Raw genomic sequence first — 21,198 nt, 5'->3', positions numbered from 1 at the left:
GTGTGTGTTTTTTTTATTTACCCAGAGAAATTGCTCTTATTGCTCTTAGTTACCTTTCATTTTAGCTTAATTCTTTGAAACCTTAGAAGAAAAAAACATACAGGCAAAAAATAAGAGCTGAGCTAAAATGAATGTGATTAATTTTCATTTGTGAGAGTCTGATGAGACATTTTGGACTTTAGATCATTGTGATGTGAACCGCCTTAACTTCCTGTTTCAAAAGGAAACGTCAACACAGGACAGAAAACTGTGCCTGTCATATGATAACGTCTGTATATGTTTTCTTTCTGCTGTCTATGAGAAATATGATCATATTTGCTTTTATATCACATTCAGTTTTGAGGAAACTACTGCACATTGTTGTTTTAGTATCACTGATATACTATTAATATTTCTATTAACATTTAAATTAGGGTGTATTTGTATATTTTTTTATTTTCATTTTAGTTGAGGTTTTTGTAATTTTAATGTTTTTGTCATCTCTATTCGTTTTTTAAAATCAGGTTTATTATAATTAACTAAAACTGAATCCAAAATGAAAAACAAAAACATTTCCATCACTTGAAATAAATGTTTTATCTCAGCTAGTTTCATGGCAACATCTATCATTTTTATTTAGTTTAACAGTGCTAAAATAACTAAAGCTAAAATGGAAATAAAAAAAAATATATAAAAAAAACTAAGTAAAATAAAGTATAAAGACAAAACTCCTAAAAATAAAATAAAAAATTACTAAAATTGTAACTAAAATGAAAACTAAATAAAAATAAAAACAGATTCAAAATATTACATTAAATTAAAATAATAATAGTTATCTTGATACTAACATAACTTTAAAGTAAGTCTAGTTCTTGTTAACTTTTATTTCATTTATGGTTGTTTAATTATTTCTAGTTAAATTAAAAGAAAATTAGTAATTTGGCTTGTCAACTGAAATAAAATAAGATTTTTTATATATATATATATATATATATATATGAAAAATATATAACTTTATAATTATATATATATATATATATATTTATTTATTTATTTTACCAGAATAAACATCTCATCTCGACTAAGAAAGCACAAAGCACAAAGCTGGTGTCTTGCTCTAAACTTCTCCGTGTTTCTCCCTCAGGGCTCCTCCATCTGTCGGCCGGGTGGAGAGACACTCAATGTGAGCAATATCAAGAGATCAGCTACTGTCAGGAGCAAAGATGGAAAGGAAGTGCAGCAAAATGGTGAAATAAGAGCCAAAACAAGAGCTTTCATTCAATCATGCAAGAGTGGGCATGTACATGTGCGACTGACCTCAAACGCAGATCGGGACGTGCCAGATTCAGCTCTTTTTTAATGAATCTGACAGTTCAGACAGCAGCGAGGTGAATGATGTTTCGGTGCCTGCGATTGGGTGGCACCCAGCGCATGTTTAAAACAAACAGAGACAATGTCTCGCTGCTGCTCGCTCTGTTTTCTCAGTAAACACTTGCGACACTACCGTACGGATTAAAGACACATATCACGTGTCTGTCATAATGCCAGCAAAGCTGAAATAATTACATTTCTTGATGTGTTAAAGGTGAAACTTTTTCCATTTCAAAAGTTTTAGCTCTTAAGAAATGCATAGTAATTTTTGTGAATGACTTGTGATAGCATTTGATCGATATTAGTTTTTCGATGGCGGAAAATGATGTTGTCTATCTAAAAAGTGTTTATATATTGATGATGATGATGCATATGAGCTGCATGCAAACTAAAAAAGCTTATTTTGCATATTCATTTTAAAATGCAATAAAAAAATGGTGGTATGGTTATCGGCCTGAATGATTGATTTATTTCCACAAACTTATCGTAAACAACAATTTCCACCAACAGGAGTCAGTCTAAAGTCTAAGACTGCTAATTGACCACAAAGACTGAAATAAATAAATAAATTATTTGCATTCATGTTTTTAAATCTATCCACTTTTTAATTGTTTTATTTTTGTAAGATAACATTTCACTAAACGTCTTTCTCACATAAAGAGACTGGAAACATGAACAAGATTTGAGAGCAAATCTTACTTGAAAAATAGCTGACATATTTTATGAGAATTTTTGTCCTTTTTTATAGGGTTGTAATTTGTGCACAAAAGAGCAACAGCAACCAGTGTTATTATTGCCAAGTAAAACTATTCAAAATTGTTAATTGAAATAAAGCTTAAATAAAATATAAATATTAGATGAAAAACTTGAAAAAATAAAATTAGAAATGCTGCTTTGGGTACCTAACAAAATAAGTATATAAAATAAGTTTAAGCAGTAAATTTACTACTAAAATAAAATAAAAATAAATTAAAGCTAAATATAAATATTTAGTGAAAAAAATTTAAAATAAAGTGGGGAAAATAAATAAACCTGAAAAAGCACATTCAAATAATATTGAAACTTAAATAAAACTGAAAATATAAAAAATAAAAGCTTATATATTGTATATATATATATATATATATATATATATATATATATATATATATATATATATATATATATATATATATATATACATAAATTTTAGTACAATAGGATCAACATTGTGCTGAATAACTCATGTTGTGTTTAGCAAACAAACATGAGGGTGAGTAGCTGATTTTTCATTTTTGAGTGCACTATCCCTTTAATCTCATATAAACACGCTCTCACACACGTCTGCTTGTTTTCAGAAAACACAAAGAGCAGTTCTCCAGGTCAGAGATGCAGCGATTGACACTGATGGTTTTCTCACACCTGCTGACGCACCAGTCCTAACAAAACCATTCCCAAGAAAATAAACGAGGCCAGAGAAAGACCAACGCTGGCCTCCCAGCGGAGTCCTGACTTCCTCCCAGAGTTCCTGTGATGCGCAGTGTGTTTCCTGGTACGAGCGTGTCCCGGAGCGAGAGGGCATGGGAAAGAACACTCTACCCCTTTTCACAATGGTAAACTGAGCTAAAACAAACCTGGGACGGGGCACGGCCGGGACAGAGCGCTTCACCTGGCCTCGCCGCTGTTCTGCTAGTGTTGGCGTCTTCCATGGCTATCGTATTCCACACAATGCCTTAAATCATACATCACTGTGCACTGTCACATGTGCATCTCAGTTGAGCAACTGGTCACATGATGCAAGCAAGCACTCAACAGCGGCTGCACACTTTTTTAGTGCCGCTGGTTATGGAAGTATTTGTTTCCATTGAGATTTTTTGTTAATTTATAATCCATTAACCAAACCAACCAAGTGAAACCAACAATCCAAACTTTGTCTAATCATTTTTTTTTTTTGCAGATTTTGCATTTTTGCTTCAAATCAAAGATACAAAACTGTGAACTTAACAGCTTTAATGAGGGAAAGAACTACAATCCCATGAAGAATCGCAGTTAAAAGGTAACTACTATATATAGTTTGAGAGCGTTTAGTGCATCAGGAACTAGAGTGTACTCTAAACATAGCCTACTGAATACTAAAATAGTTAGAAAATAAACAGAAATGCTTAAAAAATTATAAAATGCTAAAAGCACATAACAAAATTACTGAAACTTTCGCTGCAGAATCATGGGTAATGCAGTTTCTCATCAGGGGAAAATGATGATGTCTTCATCAAAAGCCAATGAATGAGCTCGAAGCTCACAGTTGATGTGTCTTTAACGGTTTATTAGTTATAGTTAAAAATCAGTTCCTCTATGAACAAAACAAATGTGATTCTTACTTCTGGACTTGTCTTGACGGGATCATTATGACCGGGTTAAGAGAGCAGGTTTTCTGTCTTTGAAATGAATCATGAGCTGTAGCTTTGCCATATGGCTGTCTGATTTACAGCGAGCTCTCCAACCCGAACCTTGATCTAAACCATTCAATCAAAGCCAACAAACTGCTCTCTGGCCAGTAGCTGAGGGCTACATCCCATATGGTGCTGGGCGCGGGTTCGCGGGTGACCGCTGAACTGCCTGAAGGGAAACCGCGAGACACGGTGACCTCACTGCAACAATGCAGCACTTCTGCAGCCCTCGTATTTCCAGCGTGACTCCAGACAGACTGCGAGCAGCCATCTGCCCTTTCATTTCCTCCGAACCCACACAGGGTTTCACTGAGGGATCAATGAAGCAGGTAGTCCAGCTCCAAAAATGAGAATGGGCAGAATATGGACCCTTTTCACATATCCCCGGGACACATTTCTATAGTGGTGAACGGAAAATAAAAACAAATGTAACTCCTGCATTCCCGTTAGCTCCTATAGCAAAAGAAAATTCATGATTGTGTTTCTGTGACTTTTCAAGAAGAGGGAAAAAATATACCTGTATAGAGAGAGAGAGACTAGTCCCTTAGACTAGTTTTCGTTACTGAAATATCAAGCTACTTTAAAACAAAATATAATGCTATAAATGTACATTTTTTTTTATTCAATATATATATTAAAAAATAACTAGATTTACAATGTTATTAACTGTGGAAATGCATCGTTACAGTCTGTAAAAAGGAGCCATTGTTCAGTTCAGTATTTGTTCTGAAGGATGTATTCAAAGGCATTTAAAATAAGACCATCATCCACGTTGTTTTTTGAAAGTCGAATTGTGTCATTTTTGCAATGCTTTCTTGTGTTCCAGTTTAATGTGCAAAATTAACACACTTGTACGCATGTTTTGAGGGTCAGTCTGAAAATCAAACCTGAGCCACTAGACAAAGTATACACAAAAAAATAAAAAAATAAATAATAATAATAAATGAAAAAAATCTGAATTTTCACCCTTTTTTCTACAAGTGCTACAAATTTACAAATACAAATAGATTTTGCTTGCTTTCTGATTAAAATAAGATTTATTAAGTTTTATTGTATATCAACATTTCCTGAAAAATCATTGCAGGCTGAAAAACAAGTGAAGTAGCAGCAGACCAATAAGAACACATGATTTATATTCATCAGAAACTATTTACATTTTTCCTTGCAAACTTGAAATTCTGTTTGAGTGTCAAAGCGTTTACTTCTAAAAAACAATTTTTCCTGCTGTACATGCTTGATATGTAACATTTCCATTGAAATCAATGGATTCACAGGATAAACTATTGGAAGTCCATTTCCGCCACAGAATAAAAAAAAAAAAAAAAAAGTTAATTGTGATTTTTTTTAATCTCCCAGTTCTGACTGAAATAAAGTCAGAATTCCAAGATACAGTCAAAATTGTGAAAACCTTTGAACTTGCAATTGCGAGAAAAAGATGCAATTACTTTTTTTCCCTTTTGTATTCTGTGTTGGAAACAAAAAAGACAGAATTGTAGTCAATATAAAAAGTTGTGCAATAAAAAGTCTCAGTTTTTATTTTTTTATTCTGTGCCGTAAATGGCCTTTAATAGTGTACTCTAGTGTAAAGTGATTGTCATTGAGACTTAAAACCATACACTTCACCTCATTATAGTTCAGTGATGCTTTTGACATTTGGTAAATAGCCTTATCCAAACATTAAACATATTCTGGCTAGCTAAAATAATACATTTATTGTTATAAAACAGTTTTGCTATAAACTTTTTTTCTTTTTTGTTCACTTTTCCTGGCAAAACTTTTCTGCATGTGTTTTTCTATATTCTTAATATACAACTTTTCCATTAAAATGGAAGATTCCTCATCTCACACTTCGCCTTATTATAATCCAGTGATGCAATAGACATTTGGTGAATAGTCTTATTCAAACATCAGAAGTACTCTAGCTCATTTATGGCATAGTGTTGAACCTCAGGGCTCTGGCTTTTCTTTGGATGCTGTGGGAGTTTTTCAATTAAAGCGCTAAGCTGCGTTTCTTTATTTGAAACGCACACACAAACTGAACAGCTCGTCTGTGGACGCTTGCCTTTGGGGCTCAAGCTTGTCTGCAGCCTTTGAACTCGGACTCTCGTAAATAAAGCCGCCTGGCCACACGCGTCTGCTCTTTAGCTTGCTAATGGAGCGATGGGGGGGCTGTAACAGCCTAGTAATGGTCTCTTGAGATGCGGCGGCGCTTACATCACTGTCCAGGGATTTCATCAATGCCGGAGCACTGCAGAGCATGGGAACCCTGATAAGTGTTGCACAGGCTCGATGGATACATATAAGCACAATGATGTAATGTACAATACAGAGGTGATTGATAATGCTAACTGTATAAATCACGACAGATGCTGGGAATTCAATTAGAAATGGTTTGTGCATTACTTAACTATGTGGTAATCCCCTATTTTTAGAAAAAGAGTTTTCAAATTAAAGGCATTTTTTTAATTCGGAACTTCATGGATTATTAAAAATTATTCAAATCAAACAAAGTCTGCCAAAAACAGCTTCAACTTATGAAATGCAAAATATGACTCAAAACAGTGAAAATTATATTACAAAACAACTAGTTTTTCACTTTATGCCATATTACCTAAGCAAAATCTCTACTGTTGCACAATATAAACCATTGCATCATTCTGTTTTCTCCTGAATCAGTTTTTAAATAATTTAATCTTTGATCCAAAACCTTTCTGCTGAGTTGCAAAGAGCATATTTATAGTGTATTCTCTTTTCAGCCATAATCATGACAATACTTGTTGTTCAGGAAATACAGCAAAGAAAAATGTAAAATGGGTTTCACACACACAAAATACCATACGGAAAGTCTACATTTACTTGTTTCAACTGTCCCACAATTAACTTCGGTACAATAATATATTCAACTGAAATAATTTTTAAAACATCTTATTCTTTCCAAGTTTTTTTTTTTGCTGTTCAGTCAGAATCATGACAATATTTGCCCAAAAAATTCAGCAAAAAAAAAGAAATAAACGGGATTGCATGCACAAAAAAGTGTGAGAAGTCCATATTTACACATTTTTACCATTGCATCATTTCTAAAACATTTTATTCTTTGTTTAAAAATGTTTTACTGAGCAGCAAAGAGTTGCATATTTTTTTGTACTTCTCAAGTTCTTCTTTGCTTTTTAGAATCAGAATCATGACAATGCTGTATTTTCTGGACGACAAAGTTGTTAAAATGGTTTAGCATGCATAAAATACAGTGCAGAAAGTTCAAATTGATACTTTTTTATAATTTCATTATATTTTTATGTTTGCATGAATGTATGCATAAAAAATATTAAAATGCATCATTTAGTTGTCCAGAAAATACAATGAAGAAAAGTGTAAAGCAGATTATCATGCTACAATACAGTACAGAAAGTCAATATTTACACATTTTTACCAATGCATAATATAAACTGTTGGCCAATTTTTGTACTAAAAATAATCTTTCCTCATTGCTTTTCAGCTAGAATCATGACAGTACTTGCTGTCCAGAAAATACAGGAAAGAAAGTGTAAAACTGGTTTCAAATTGAACCATTTCTAAAACATTGTATTCTTTCCAACTTCCTCTTTTTGTGTCAGCCAGAATAACGACAATGCTGTATTTTAAAGTAGAGTGCAGGAAGTAAATACATTTTGGAAAGTCCATATTTAAACATTTTAACTCATGCCGTATAAAATTCTGAATCATGTTTTTAATATTTTAATCAACAAGTTACTTGTTGCTTTTAGCCAGAATCATGACACATTTACCCATTTTTACTATTACACTATATAAACTGTCATACAATTCGGTTTTTAAAACAGAATCATTTCTAAAACATTCTATTCTTTCCAAGTTCCTCTTAGTTGTTCTATACTTGTCGTCCAGAAAATACAGCAAAGAAAAAGTGCAAAACAAATGAGTACACACAAAATCCCAAGAGGAAAGGCCATCAGTTTTGCATCCTGCTGATAGACTTTTAATTTATTGGCTTTTGTTATTAAAAGCCCAGCCTGGGCTCGGCCGCAAGTTCTTGGCCACCATGTTTGTGTGTAACACAAACCGCCTGCTATGGTGGGCTCTGCTTTCCACATGACAGCCTCCAAGAGGAGAAAACCACCTTTCATGCCAGCTTGTATAGAAGGATCCCCTCTCCCACCCAAAAACCTCCAACTTATGTGTAATTGACCCCCTCCGTTCAGACATTCGCCCCATCGGTTCCCAATTTCTCATCCTTCCCACCCCCCTCATCCCTACAGCCGCCAGCCTCCAGGTCTGCTGGACCCTTCGCCCCCGGAGCGCTGCCCCGAGATGTGGGTCATGGATGGGGACAGCTGGTGGACCTCCCAGGATTGGTCTTATGAGAGGATCGGTCAGGTAACACATCTGGCCTGCTGCAGTCGGGAGGTTCAGACTGCATTAAAACAGCTCGAGTGCAGCAGAGAGAGACTGAACTGTGTGTATTCACTGCATGCAAATCACATGCACAACAAAAGAGCAACTATTCTGAGACAACATTTCACTGACTAGCCTTCTGAAAATACTTCACTTATATATATTTTTTTAAATGTGCTTGCAGATAATACGATAATTAAATTAAAGGCCATAGTACACTTTCACAACTGTTTCTTAACACACTCACGCAAACTTGCTTGAAAAAAAAATGCACTTTGTGTTTTGATCTTTTGTTGTGCTTTAAAGAACACACTTATTTTGAATACACTTATTTTGTGTGTTGATTACCATACTAAAGCACTTGATTACATTAACTGTAGTATTTTATATGATATAACATTTAAAGCAGAATTTGAAATGTACTAAATTGCAATTTCATCAATTTTCGACAGAAAATACTTTTAAGTTTACTTTTAGTTTACCATAAATGCTTGTACATTTGGCAGTGCACTTTAATCATATTTCAAATTTATTATGAAATTACATAGAAATATGGACTTAGGTCCTATTTTCGTGGACAAAAACTACTTGCATTTAATAGTAATAATTTTGCATAATGCATAATACAGTCGAATTTAATAGATTTTTATTTCTTTGTAAATAACATGAATTTAAGGGTCCAAACATTTCAGTTAGCATATATTATAGCAAGGTCTTTTAAAGTATTTTTCATTTTCTAAGATTGTCTGGGTGGTTTTTCGTGAATTAAAAGGTGTTTTGGTGGTCTCTTACTATCCCAAGTCACTATGATATTCATTTTATTCCAGTTTTATCATCCACCAGGTGAAAATCATCAGCATGATTGCTTAGAAAAGTAACAACAAACCTCAAGTACGTAGCATGACAAATGTTATGCATACTGCAGTTATGACAAATGTTATAATTTGGTTTAAAGTACACGCTATTCAGTGAAGCTTAAGCTGTATTTATCCTGGAATATTCCTATGAAATTGAGTTTGTTGCTTGTTTGACTTGGATTTTAAAACCTGAGCTTTCGCATGACTTGCAAAACAGTCTACATAAGTGAGTGAAGTGAGTGAGTGAAAGTGACATTCAGCCAAGTATGGTGACCCATACTCAGAATTTGTGCTCTGCATTTAACCCATCCGAAATGCACACACACAGAGCAGTGAACACACACACTGTGAGCACACACCCGGAGCAGTGGGCAGCCATTTATGCTGCGGCGCCCGGGGAGCAGTTGGGGGTTCGGTGCCTTGCTCAAGGGCACCTAAGTCGTGGTATTGAAGGTGGAGAGAGAACTGTACATGCACTCCCCCCACCCACAATTCCTGCCGGCCCGGGACTCGAACCCACAACCTTTCGATTGGGAGTCCGACTCTCTAACCATTAGGCCACGACTTCCCGTAGTAATGTGTGTGCAGCCCAGGAAGACTAAGTAGTTAATTCAGTTAGCAGTCTTGAACTTCTAACCTTGCAACATGGTAAACTGCAAGTCCTAATATCCCCGGCTTACACTGTTGCGGACAGTCGCTGAATGATATATGACTTCATCAAAGAAACCTGTTGAAAAAGTTCCTGCTCATTTGGCCTGAGGGCGGTTAGCATGTGTAAACGTGTCTGAGCAGCAGATACAAGGAACATTTTAGCTTATTCAAGAGAACTAATTTGTTTACATTGTATATGGTCCAAGTTTTTTAGTTGCCACCTGGAAATCGATTATGAGAGAGAATATAATTAATTTTCTGAAATCTTTTAATCATTCAAATGTTGAAAAGTTATTGACTGCAGTGTTGAGTTTTGTTGTTCTTGACTGTCAACTGTTAAAACAATAAGTCCCAATCCCAATATAAAAATTATTCGCATCAGCGCTGGAGGGTATAACGGTATATACTGTGTAATTTTGCTTGGGTGCCATCACTCAATCAACAGTAATGATGTCATTTTCATATCAGCCTTCATTTGTTGCATGAATGTTATATTTTGGTTTGCGTCCATCATGTTCTGAATAAAAAGTTTACATAATAAAATAAAGCACCTTTCATTTGTAAACAATTTAATGCACTGGATCACACACATACTCAGCACTTTGCTTTATGATTGTGTGTGTGTATGATTTATGTTTGCTTTTATGTGTGTGTGTGTGTGTGTGTGTGTGTGTGTTAAGATATAAGATAAGGACTATAGGTTGGCTATGGCTGAAGAACCAGCTGCTGTTGAATGAGACTGTAGAGAAAAGGAGGGGTTTGGATGACTGTGTGTGTGTGTGTGTGTGTGTGTGTGTGTGTGTGTGTGTGTGTGTGACAGACTGAAAGGGAACTACAAATCTCTGTTGCTTCCTATTCACATTAACATATAGAATTTCTCCACACAGTATATTGTCTTTTGTCAGGTCATGCATCACAATTAGTGTAACCACTCATTCGGATAATGATCTGAACAAACTAAATGATGCAATTCCCACAGATTTACAATAAAGATGTACATGAGAATGAAATATCAGAGACTTTTCACTCAGAGTGGTAAGCAACCACCTAGAAACCACCCAGATCACCATAGCAACACCCTAGTAACTTGACACAGGTACTCAAACCGCAAAAATATTGTTGTTGTAATCTCTCTCTCTCTCTCTCTCTCTCTCTATATATGTATACACACACACACACACACACACACAAAATAATAAGAATAATAGACATTTTACAGAGGAATACTCTGATATTTCTTGTCTGGAAAGCCAACCACAATCAACAATCAATATTTAATCCTTCAAAAGCAATGCAAATCATCCAAAACAACCATCATTTGATCACAACAGTCTCTTCGCTTTACAAAAGCAAGTTTGATTATAAGACATTTAGAGCACTGTCTGATCATAACTACACTGCTAAAACAATCCTGTACACTCAAATCAACAGTTGTTTTGGGAAAAGTAAGACTAGAGATTCAGGAAGAAATTACAGGTAAGAATGTTGCACTATTAAAATGCATGTTTGTTTAGTATGCTTCTTTTCTTATCTCTGCATAATAGGCTTTTCATACCTTTAATCGTGAGCAGTGAAACATTCCTTGGCCAGGACTCTGAGCCACAGTCGCGACTGTCTGATGATGTGGCAAAGTGTTAACTGTGACAACGGCTCTTCGCTACTGAACACATCCAGTTGCACAAGACTTCGGGAATCTCTCTGTGGGCGCTAGCTAAATATTTTGCTCATTACGAGTGAGGTTATCTTCCATCTGGAAGCATAGGATTGGTTGACAATTCAAAGCAGACGCGGAGTTCAAGGCCTCCAGCCTCACCCTAAAACCGAGGGGTTAACACTGGCCGACCCATAATGAACCAAGCGCTGATAAACTCAGGAAGAGCTGTGCTTCCTATGAAAATATTTATCATTCCAGAAACTTTGGCTACAGATGACTTTAGGAATTAATTCATGTTTTCTTAAGAGGGGGCGTCTCAGGATGGGGAACTCGGGCATTGCTTTGCCTCCCCAAGCAGGAATTGTGCAGCTTATTCACAATTTATTAGGGTTAGTAATCAGAACCATGACTGAAAGTGAGCTCAGAGTGAGACCTGATGTTATTATACACTGAAATCGAGAGCGTTAAATCAAACTTGTCCCTGTGCACATGACCTTTGATGTGTGTCTAACATTTTCCAATGGGAAAAATGATCTAAATTAGTGCATTTATGTCTGATTTCAGTCAAATTCATTTGTGATCTGACCTATCCATAAATGGCTTTGATTAAATGAACAAAAAACATCTGCATGCTACCAAATTGAGTAATGCACATACAACAAACCTCCATCGTCATACTGAGAATAGGAGATCTGACTCCATTTTCAAAGCATGTGAAATGTGAATGCAAAGAGAATGGTGTTCATTTTTATTTTTTCATTTTTGTGATATTCAAAGAGGTTTGTATTTGGTTCTTTTAAAGTCTAAACAGATTGGAAAGTAACCACTTCAAATCAGCAGCAGGAGAATGATTTTAATATGAATTTGGTTCTTTTAAAGCAGTTCTTTCAAGTGTGAATGGATTTGAATTTCTACTGGCAGCAGTATATTACGTTTAATATGAATAATAACATAATGCCCATTTGTTCTTTTAGTTTTAATTTCTAAAAAAACACCAGATGATAAATGTTTATCATATAACAATGTTTTTCAAAATAATCACAATATGTTGAGTGACCAAAGTCAAAAATAATTGCATTGCCTGTGCAAATGAGAAATGTTCATATTAGAAAAACAGAATCTGCCGAGTTGCCGTGCATGAGTCAATATTTCTTGGACTTGTTTGTGGTGTTGCAAAGTCATGATGGTAGAATTACGCATTTACGCATTATTAACCATGCAGGTCCACAGAAGAGATCAGGAATCAGACGCAGAGATCCAAAACCAGTTAGAGAAGGATCAGTACTACATCTGTAACTGGTTTTGGATCTCTGCGTCTGATTCCTGATCTCTTCTGTGGACCTGGATGGTTAATAATTTGGAATTGTGCAACAGTGCCCTGCATTCTCGTGAAACAAAGCGGTGAATGTATTGAGCAGGGGGTTGTGAGAGCTTCTCGAGGACGATGAATGCTTCTCTTTGAAAAACGCTTAGCAAGGCACCCTAAAATTACCTTATTAGCTTCCTGACTTTAAACATCGCCTCAGTGATTTCAGAGTAATCATCCAGCTCTGTGAAATCTGCCATTGATTTAGTTCAAACAGCCAAATTTCTCAAAAGAAATCTGCTCATGTGAATAGACATGCATAAACTAAGTCTGCTAAAATCAGAGTAAAAATCATTACCAAGAGTGATTGTACAGAGTGAAATGAAAATAATTTAAGAACGACACAGACGTTTACATCTGGAAAACAAAGTATTCTGTTCAAAGATCTTAGAAGACGGTTCTGAATAGCACTAATTAAAGTTTCTTTGGGTTTTGATAATAGAATCAGTGATCTGAAACAATATTACGCTGCATTTTAAACAAGTGAATTTGTTAAATCGTGTTAGCATTGTAATCATGCTGAGCTTCCCATGATATAAACAAAAATAGAAACATTCATTGCAATTTTAGATTTCACCTTCGTATCAGATACCAGTTTTTGATGGAAAAAGATCCCAAAAGACAGTAATTTATAATATTTGAAGTCTGTGTATATGGTAGGATCGTCATATTTTTTTTTTCTTTTGTGCATTTGGCCAGTGTGATGCTAAAGACTCGATATAAAAATAGGTACTACATTAATACAAATGATGATTATTATTATTATTACCTGATTTGGAACACTAATACTTTCACTTAAAAGCTTTATGATATAATAACACATCTAGATTTTTTTATCTATTCATCTATCTATTAAATTCTATTTTACTCTAAAGAGCCAAATATACTTTTTGATTTAGCTAAGTTATTAACTATTCAAAATCCTTGAGTATGAACTGAATCATGTCAACTAGAATCTTCTAATCAGTTTAAACTATAGCATGGTTAAATGTAGCCATTTTTTTACATTGTTTGATTAATATATATATATATATATATATATATATATATATATATATATATATATATATATATATATATATATATATATATATATATATATATATACAATCAATTATATGAATAATGCAATTGTCTGTTTTTCTTAAATAAAACATAAATACTAAATGCACTGCACTAGATCTAGCCTTTATCTGCACTCCTTTAAAAATAGGGTTATAGGGTCCGGGAATTTCTATATGGTTCTAAAATTAGTGATGTTTCTTTATTGTTTCTTCAGATCAGTGTTTAGGTTTCATTTAATGCACAAGGAAGGAAAAAAATAAAAGGGTTTCCCATGACATACCACTATAACACTATTGTGATCCTAAATTAAACTTTATTTTTAAGAATGTATTTAGATATCTGCACCTTAAACCCTCCTTTCAGCATCCACAAAATGTTAACGAACGCGTCCCCCTGCACTTTACTGGTTTTAAGAGATTTTCTAACAACATAATTCATTACGAACCATTATGAAGACAGGAAATGTTACCTGTTTGTTATTGTACAATACAACACACAACAAGACAATATCAGTGAGTAAATAATGCACTCACCATGTCTGAAGCAAAGAAAAAAATAACTGCTTTAAGTTCAGCAAAATTTCCTCTGCATCCTGCGTGATGCGCGTTGTTCAAAGCGCCGACAGACGGATATAATGTCGCATCTCGCCCGCTGTTGTTACATTCGAATTTTTAAATTTGGAATGATCCAGCTGCGCGCGCGCTCAGACCGCAGTGTGTTCGAGAGCTCTGCCGTGTGTGTCTGGCTCCCGGTGTGTGTGGCGAACTCGAGTGCGCACTAATGTGAAGAAACATTCAATAAATGAGCGAGCTGAAGTTCCTCCTCCTACTGCTCGAGTCCTCAACGCTCGCGTGCAGCTCGACCTCAATGAGACCGTTCTGCTCACGCAGATTGATCTATGCTTGTAGGCTACTGCAAGGGCTAAAGTTTAGAAAATGCACCACACTAATATAGCGAAACGTGAAAAACAGTCATTGGATGCCGTTTTATTGACTCTTTAATACTTTATAAATCAGCCATATATAGGCTATAGTTTATTTATTTTTTATTTTGTAAAAGTTTATAAAAATTGTTAAAACACACTAAATAATGTATTTCTGGACATGTATGAGTACATAAAGTTTTGTGTGTTTAAGGGCAGGGGATAGAAAACATCTTTAGTTCAGTATAAAAACAATGCAAGTCAGTGATAGGAAAAACAAATGTGTGATTGTGAAGGAGAAACTTTATCTCAGTGGTTTAAACACAAATATGTTCCCCATAACTGTCAGCAAAGTTATTAATGCATGTTTCAAGGGAAGTTACAAAGTAAATCCTGATTATCACATTTAAATGATGATGATTTTATGACTTCATTATGAAGGCACAGTGTGTTTCAGAAGATTTACATTCGTAAATTACTATGAATGAAGCCTCACACAACTGTGATGTAAACAAGTTGAACTGAAGTCAAATACAATGCATGATTTCCAGGCAATGTGAAAGAATAATTAAATCCTAGTTTTAACCTATAACTGGATAAACATGCAGATTTTTGTTCCTCTTTTGCAGAGTTCCCTTTTATTATGAATAGTAAAGTGAGGTTCCCTTGGAAATGGACAGTGAAAGTTTGCTTCCAAAGTTTCATTTCAAAAGCAGTTAGAAGAAAAGCATAAATCACCATCATATCGTTATCAGCAGAAATGTCTTCAGGTATAACATTATGTGTATACATTTTCATTTGCATTAGAAGTGTTGTGGTGTTTCATTATACTCATGATACTCATTCTCATCCCCATGTTCATCATAAGTATGTACTTAAATTTAAACATACCTTTTTTATGAAATACAAAATTTGATAGCAACTCTCAATTAAAATTGTATTCTATACAAACTATATTGTCATTAAAAAAGTCAGAATTGCAAGATTTAAACTATAAATTTGAGAAAAATGTAGAATTCTGATTTTATATCTCACATTCCTGTGTTTATAGAGATATTTCTCAGAATTGTGAAAAAAAGAAGTCCCAATTACCTAAAAAAAAAAGTATTCCCTGGTGGATACAGGTTTCCATAAGATGTTGTGTCTCTTTAAGAAAGTTGATAAAAATCTATTAATTGTATTATTTTTTGCAGTTATTACATTGGTAAACATTAGATGAAGCAAAGAAAATATTCAGGCCAATCGAGTTGTTAATGGCATTTCCTCTTTCTTTTACTGACTAGTTTCCCATGCCAGATTTGTGAGGTGAGTCTGAACTAGTTTCCAAGGTTTGTAAATAATCTGATAAGAGATTTATGTGAGCGTCTTAACAGTAATGTTAAAAATGTCTTTAAAATATGTTGTAATGAGTCATTTGTTTATTCTCAGCAGTTCTCACACAGCTGATGCTTGCATGAATGACAAATGATGGGGGCTTGTTGTCACAGAGGAAGTTGTCACAAGCACCTTGAATCAAATATCTAATTGTGCAAATGCTGGTTTTTACAATCAGTGGTTGTATATGCTGGGTTCAATATAGTTTAAAGGGATAGTTCACCCAAAAATGAAAATTTGATGTTTATCTTTTTACCCCCAGGGTATCCAAGATGTAGGTGACTTGGTTTCTTCAGTAGAACACAAACAAAAGATTGTTTAAAACAAACTGTTGCAGTAAGTTAGTCATATAATGCAATTGGATGGGAATCACAACTAATCCATACAATAAAAAAAACATAACCAAATTAAACCCTGCAGCTCGTGATGATACATTGATGTGTAAAGACACAAAACGATTGTTCTGTGCAAGAAACTGAACAGTACTTATATAGTTTTTTTATTTATTTTTTTTTACCTCTGATTCATGCAATGTCCGAACTGTAAAATCTCTTCTGAGCGCGTCCTCTTGTGCGCGTTCTCAGCAGCCACATGAGGCGTCTTCTTCTTCTTGCTTTTCTACGGATCGCAGACTTATAAGTGCATTACCACCACCTCTCTCAAATGAACCATTAACACTCTATCTACAATCTCAAAATGTCAATGGTGTCAATGGTCCGCTTGAGAGATAGGTGGTGGTAATGCACAAGTCTGCGATCATAAAGTGAGAAGAAGAAGACGCCTCATGAGCAGGCTGTGTTTTGAGGAGGCGCTCATACAGTTCAGGCATTGCAGTGCATCAGTTGAAATAAACAATATAAATGTTCAGTTTCTTGCTCAGACTGATCGTTTTCTGTCTTTACACATCAGTTTATCATCATGAGCCGCAGGGTTTAATTTGTTTTTGTTTTTGTATGTTTTATTTTTTGTTTTATTGTATGTTTTAGCAGTGATTCCCATCCACGTGCATTATATGACTTACAGACTGCAACGGTTTGATTTAAAAATCCCTGTTTGTGTTCTACTGAAGAAACCAAGTTACCTACATCTTGGATACCCTGGGGGTAAACAGATAAACATCACATTTTCATTTTTGGGTGAACTATCCCTTTAACTAGTTAATAATATTTTGTATCTGAACTGTTCAATAGCTTTTTCAGTTAAGAGTTTTAAGTTTTGTGTCTGTGGGTTTAAAAAATAAATATATATCTGTCTATTAATGCAATTAAAATCAAATACAGATATCAGATTCTACTGCATATAGTTGTAACAACACTCTATATCCGGGGGTCAAATCAAGTTCACACTTTATTAATGTTAAAAGAAACATTATACAGTGACCATCATCTGGTTACAATAAGCAGTGATTCAGATGTGTGATATGCTAGTGGATTAGATTTATTTACAGAGATGGCAACAGTCTGGCTGCCGAGACAGAATGGTAGAAAGAGTCTGAATGCAGGCGAGCGAGAGTGTGGATGAGGAAAAATCTGGTAACCTTACCTATGATTGCAGTTAAGCAACGCAACCCAGACACGAATTTGTCTGGCCGTGATTCATTTTTGCAAGGAGGGTGGTCGATCTCAATGCTTTCTTTGGAATGTGTGGCTAAAATAGAAAATAAAAGCAGCCATTGTCTTTATCTTTATTCCTCTCTTGGAGTTTTGTTGAGCCGGTCAAACATGCTGTGAACAGCAAGGGATCAGGGAGAGTTTCCTCTCAATTCACCAGTTTACTTCTGTCTGCCATCCCTCATGAGCAAAGAACTAGAACCCATTTCCAAAACATCATGTAAATTTTCCCCAAAAGAGATGAAGTTCGTATTTCTATTTAAGTCTGCATTTAGCTGATGCCAGTACTAATATTAAAACCATAAAGGGGTAGTGAATATACTTAGGGAAAAAGCAGAGCATAAGCATTAAAATTGCTTATACTTTAATGAATGACGTAATAAAGTTCTGCAGCGTCTTTGCTCCAGAAATGATTCCCTGAATTATGTTGTCTTGTTGAAGAAGGTTGTTTCACCTCTTTTTCAGATGATTTTCACCTTGAGGACACTTTTGACTTTTGGGTCAGCCACTTAAACACTGGAACACCTTAGCAACTGCCTGGAATTGCCCTAGTACCATCCTAAAAAAGACCCAGAACTCCTTAGGCACCACATACTGTAGAAATCCTCTGATAACCACTCACTACACCCTTGTAACCACATAGAAATGTGTTTCAAACTGCACTGAGCATTTTATAAACCACATAGCAATGCACCAATGACCTCTCAGGACACCTCGGCAACTGCATAGCAATAATCTAGAAACAGCATAACATACATGTCATTAACCGACTGCATGTATGTTTTTTTCTGCCATATGGACATCACCTTGATGTAGTCACCACTGATAAACTCCTAATCATATGTAGATTGTATCTGTTTCCAGCTGCCAGATGTAGAATGTAGAAACTTACATTTTCTGTGATAATGCTTTGCAACGATTTGTATCGTGAAAACGATTTACAAATAAACATGAATTGAGTTGAATAACAAAATACTATATCAACTGCATTGTAATGTCTTAGCAACCATGGTGCTTTAGAAACCATATAGCAACTGAACTACAATCCACTCAGGATTATTTGTGGGGCACTGAGCCATAGGCATTGGTCAGATCTAGCCACAGCACTAGTTCTACCAGTGCTACCCTTTCTTCTTCAATGGCTTCCTTATGTTGTTTCTTTAAGGTTTTCAGCTCTTTCCTGGTGTTATGGATATTGACTGCCCTCTGGTTCTTGATGTAAGGCTGCTTCCAAACCTCTCTACAGCCATACTCACTATGATGGTTGTAATAGTCTGCAGTCTCTTCTCAACATCCCCTTTGGTTGTTGCTTCCAACACCTTGTCTACATCCTCATCAAACTTCTGCCACTCTGCTGTTTTACAGGCTTGGGGCCACCTGATCCTTCTCTTCTCGGACTTCCTGCTCGAAGGGACTGTTTGCATCATTTGGAGGCTTTGGGTGCTTCTGGGTCCGACTCTTCCTCTGTCTCACCAAGTGCTAGACCTGTGCATTGTGATGCTCGCTGTCGCTCTTTGCATTTCATCCTTGTTTGATGGATCTTAAGGCCCTTCTCATTTTTGCAGATCTTTCCACCCAAGCATTCTCTGCTCGTCATCAACGTTTGTCCATTGCTGATGGTCGTTACAACACTGTAGCAATTAATAACTAAATACTATAGCAATTGTCCTGTAATTTCTGAGCAACCATCCATAATAATCTCAAAACTGCCTCGCAACATGTTACAATCTACCCAGAACACTTTAGTAACACCCTAGCAGGTGCAAAACAAAATAATATACCAAGCGCATTGCAATGTCTAAGCAACCACCCAGAACATCCTCTAAACTGTATAGCAACATGTTACAATCTAACCAGAGCACTTTAGCAACCACCTAGCAATAGCCATTGCAACTGCATGACTAAATCGCATTGCAATGTCTTAGCAAACACCCTAGCAACATGCAACAATCCACCCAGAAAACTGACTGTTGGTATTATACATGACTGAAGTCAGTGTCATAAAGCAGATTTCCTTAAATGTACTCGAGTCTCGGTGCGGCACCAATAAACACAGTAGAGCCCTTCCCAGCGCTAATAAACTCACAGTCTGTGGTGGTTCTGTGAGTAGTTCAGCTAACCCGTCACACACCGGCCGCTAGTCTCTCAGTGCCCCGCTAGTGCCCCTCTTGTCCATGGAATGTGGAAATCATTTCCCCCTTAATTTTACAATGGAGGTGGAGGGGAGGCCTCCCTTTGGTTCAATTTTCACCAACACCATAAAACACAGCGGTCATAAGAACAGCACCAACATCTGTTTTTTCCATCGCCAGGACTTAATGATCAGGTAATAAAAGTTTCATTTGACAGAAATTACAACAGATGTTTCAGCCGATAAAGTTCAGATATAAGCGATCTCTCTGGAGACTCAGCTGACCCTACAAGCCCACCTTTACTACATACCGCCACAACAAAAGCCACAGAAGTCACATCCAGTTTACTTCCACTGCCCTGTCTACACAATAAAATAGCACTTTTTTCCTTTTTTCCACGTTTTTTCCATGTCCGTGTCTTTTTTGGTAGTTTTACTGTTTAAAGGGATAGCAGACCATGAAATTAAATTCTGTCATCATTTACTCACCTTTCATTAGTTACAAAAAAAAAAAACTTTTACAATGCATATTCACACTTATATATGCATACACTGCACTAATACTTTTGTAATAACTTTTGTATTGATTACTTGTGTTTTTTTCTCCTCATATTCATGTCCTGGCTTCTAGAGGATTCTCAGAGGATCCATTGGTGAGCAATTGATGTAATGCTACATTTATCGAAATCTGCTGCCATGAAGAAACAAACTCATCTACATCTTGGATGGCTTGAGGCGGAGTCCATGATCAGCAGATTTTCATTTTTTTGGGTGAACTATTCCTTTAAGAAATGTATTTTTCTCAGAAATCTGAGTGAAAGGTGTGTACAATTCTTCCGTTTAGCTTTAAAACAACTGAAGAAACGTTTCCAGGTATGTTCTTTCAAATATGCACTGATTCAAGAATGCCTTGCAGGAAGGTATTTGATACAAACAGCACTATTATCCCATGAACTATAGTATTCAGTCTTGTCTTGTTGACTGATGTGAAAATGCCATTCTGGAATCGCAAAAACAAAGACACCTATAATAGACATTAAACAGACACTAATGGCACAGACCTGAAAAAATGATGAAAATTAAAACCTCAATCAGTGTCAGAAATCAATCAGCTTTTGTTAGGCTTCCGGCTTAGAATTCAAGTGGATTTATTGGCATGCTAAATAACTAAATAAATAAGTTTTACTATGTATATTTAATATATTTTCAGTGGTTTTAGAACTTAATGTTGAGAATTTGGTTTTAAATGTCATTTAATTGCTGTATATTAAATTTAATATACAGCAGTTTTAGATGGAGTGTACTGTACATATCTATTGGAACATACATAATATTAATAATAAAGATGACTGCATTACTTCCTCACATTTGTTGGCCATAACATT

The 21,198-nt window shown here is 35.4% G+C and overlaps 1 protein-coding gene across 3 annotated transcripts in view; it reads right to left on the bottom strand.

Moving 5' to 3' along the window:
- The window catches only part of LOC132151504 (eyes absent homolog 2-like), a 33,728-nt gene extending 19,135 nt beyond the window's left edge, over window positions 1–14,593 (bottom strand). Inside the window, exon 1 of one of the 3 annotated variants that reach the window (XM_059559643.1) lies at window positions 14,310–14,593. The gene's annotated coding sequence lies outside the window, so the exon portion shown is untranslated. Of the gene's footprint in view, window positions 1–11,246; window positions 11,267–14,309 lie in introns of those variants that run through there. The other 2 variants (XM_059559640.1, XM_059559642.1) reach the window with 2 other exon arrangements.
- Between the last annotated feature and the right edge of the window lie 6,605 nt (window positions 14,594–21,198).

This window comes from Carassius carassius, chromosome 10 (genome assembly GCF_963082965.1).
Source record: "Carassius carassius chromosome 10, fCarCar2.1, whole genome shotgun sequence".
NCBI lineage: Eukaryota > Metazoa > Chordata > Actinopteri > Cypriniformes > Cyprinidae > Carassius > Carassius carassius.
The sequence above is the reverse complement of the archived record's forward strand: the minus strand, read 5'-3'. Positions and strand labels throughout refer to the sequence as shown.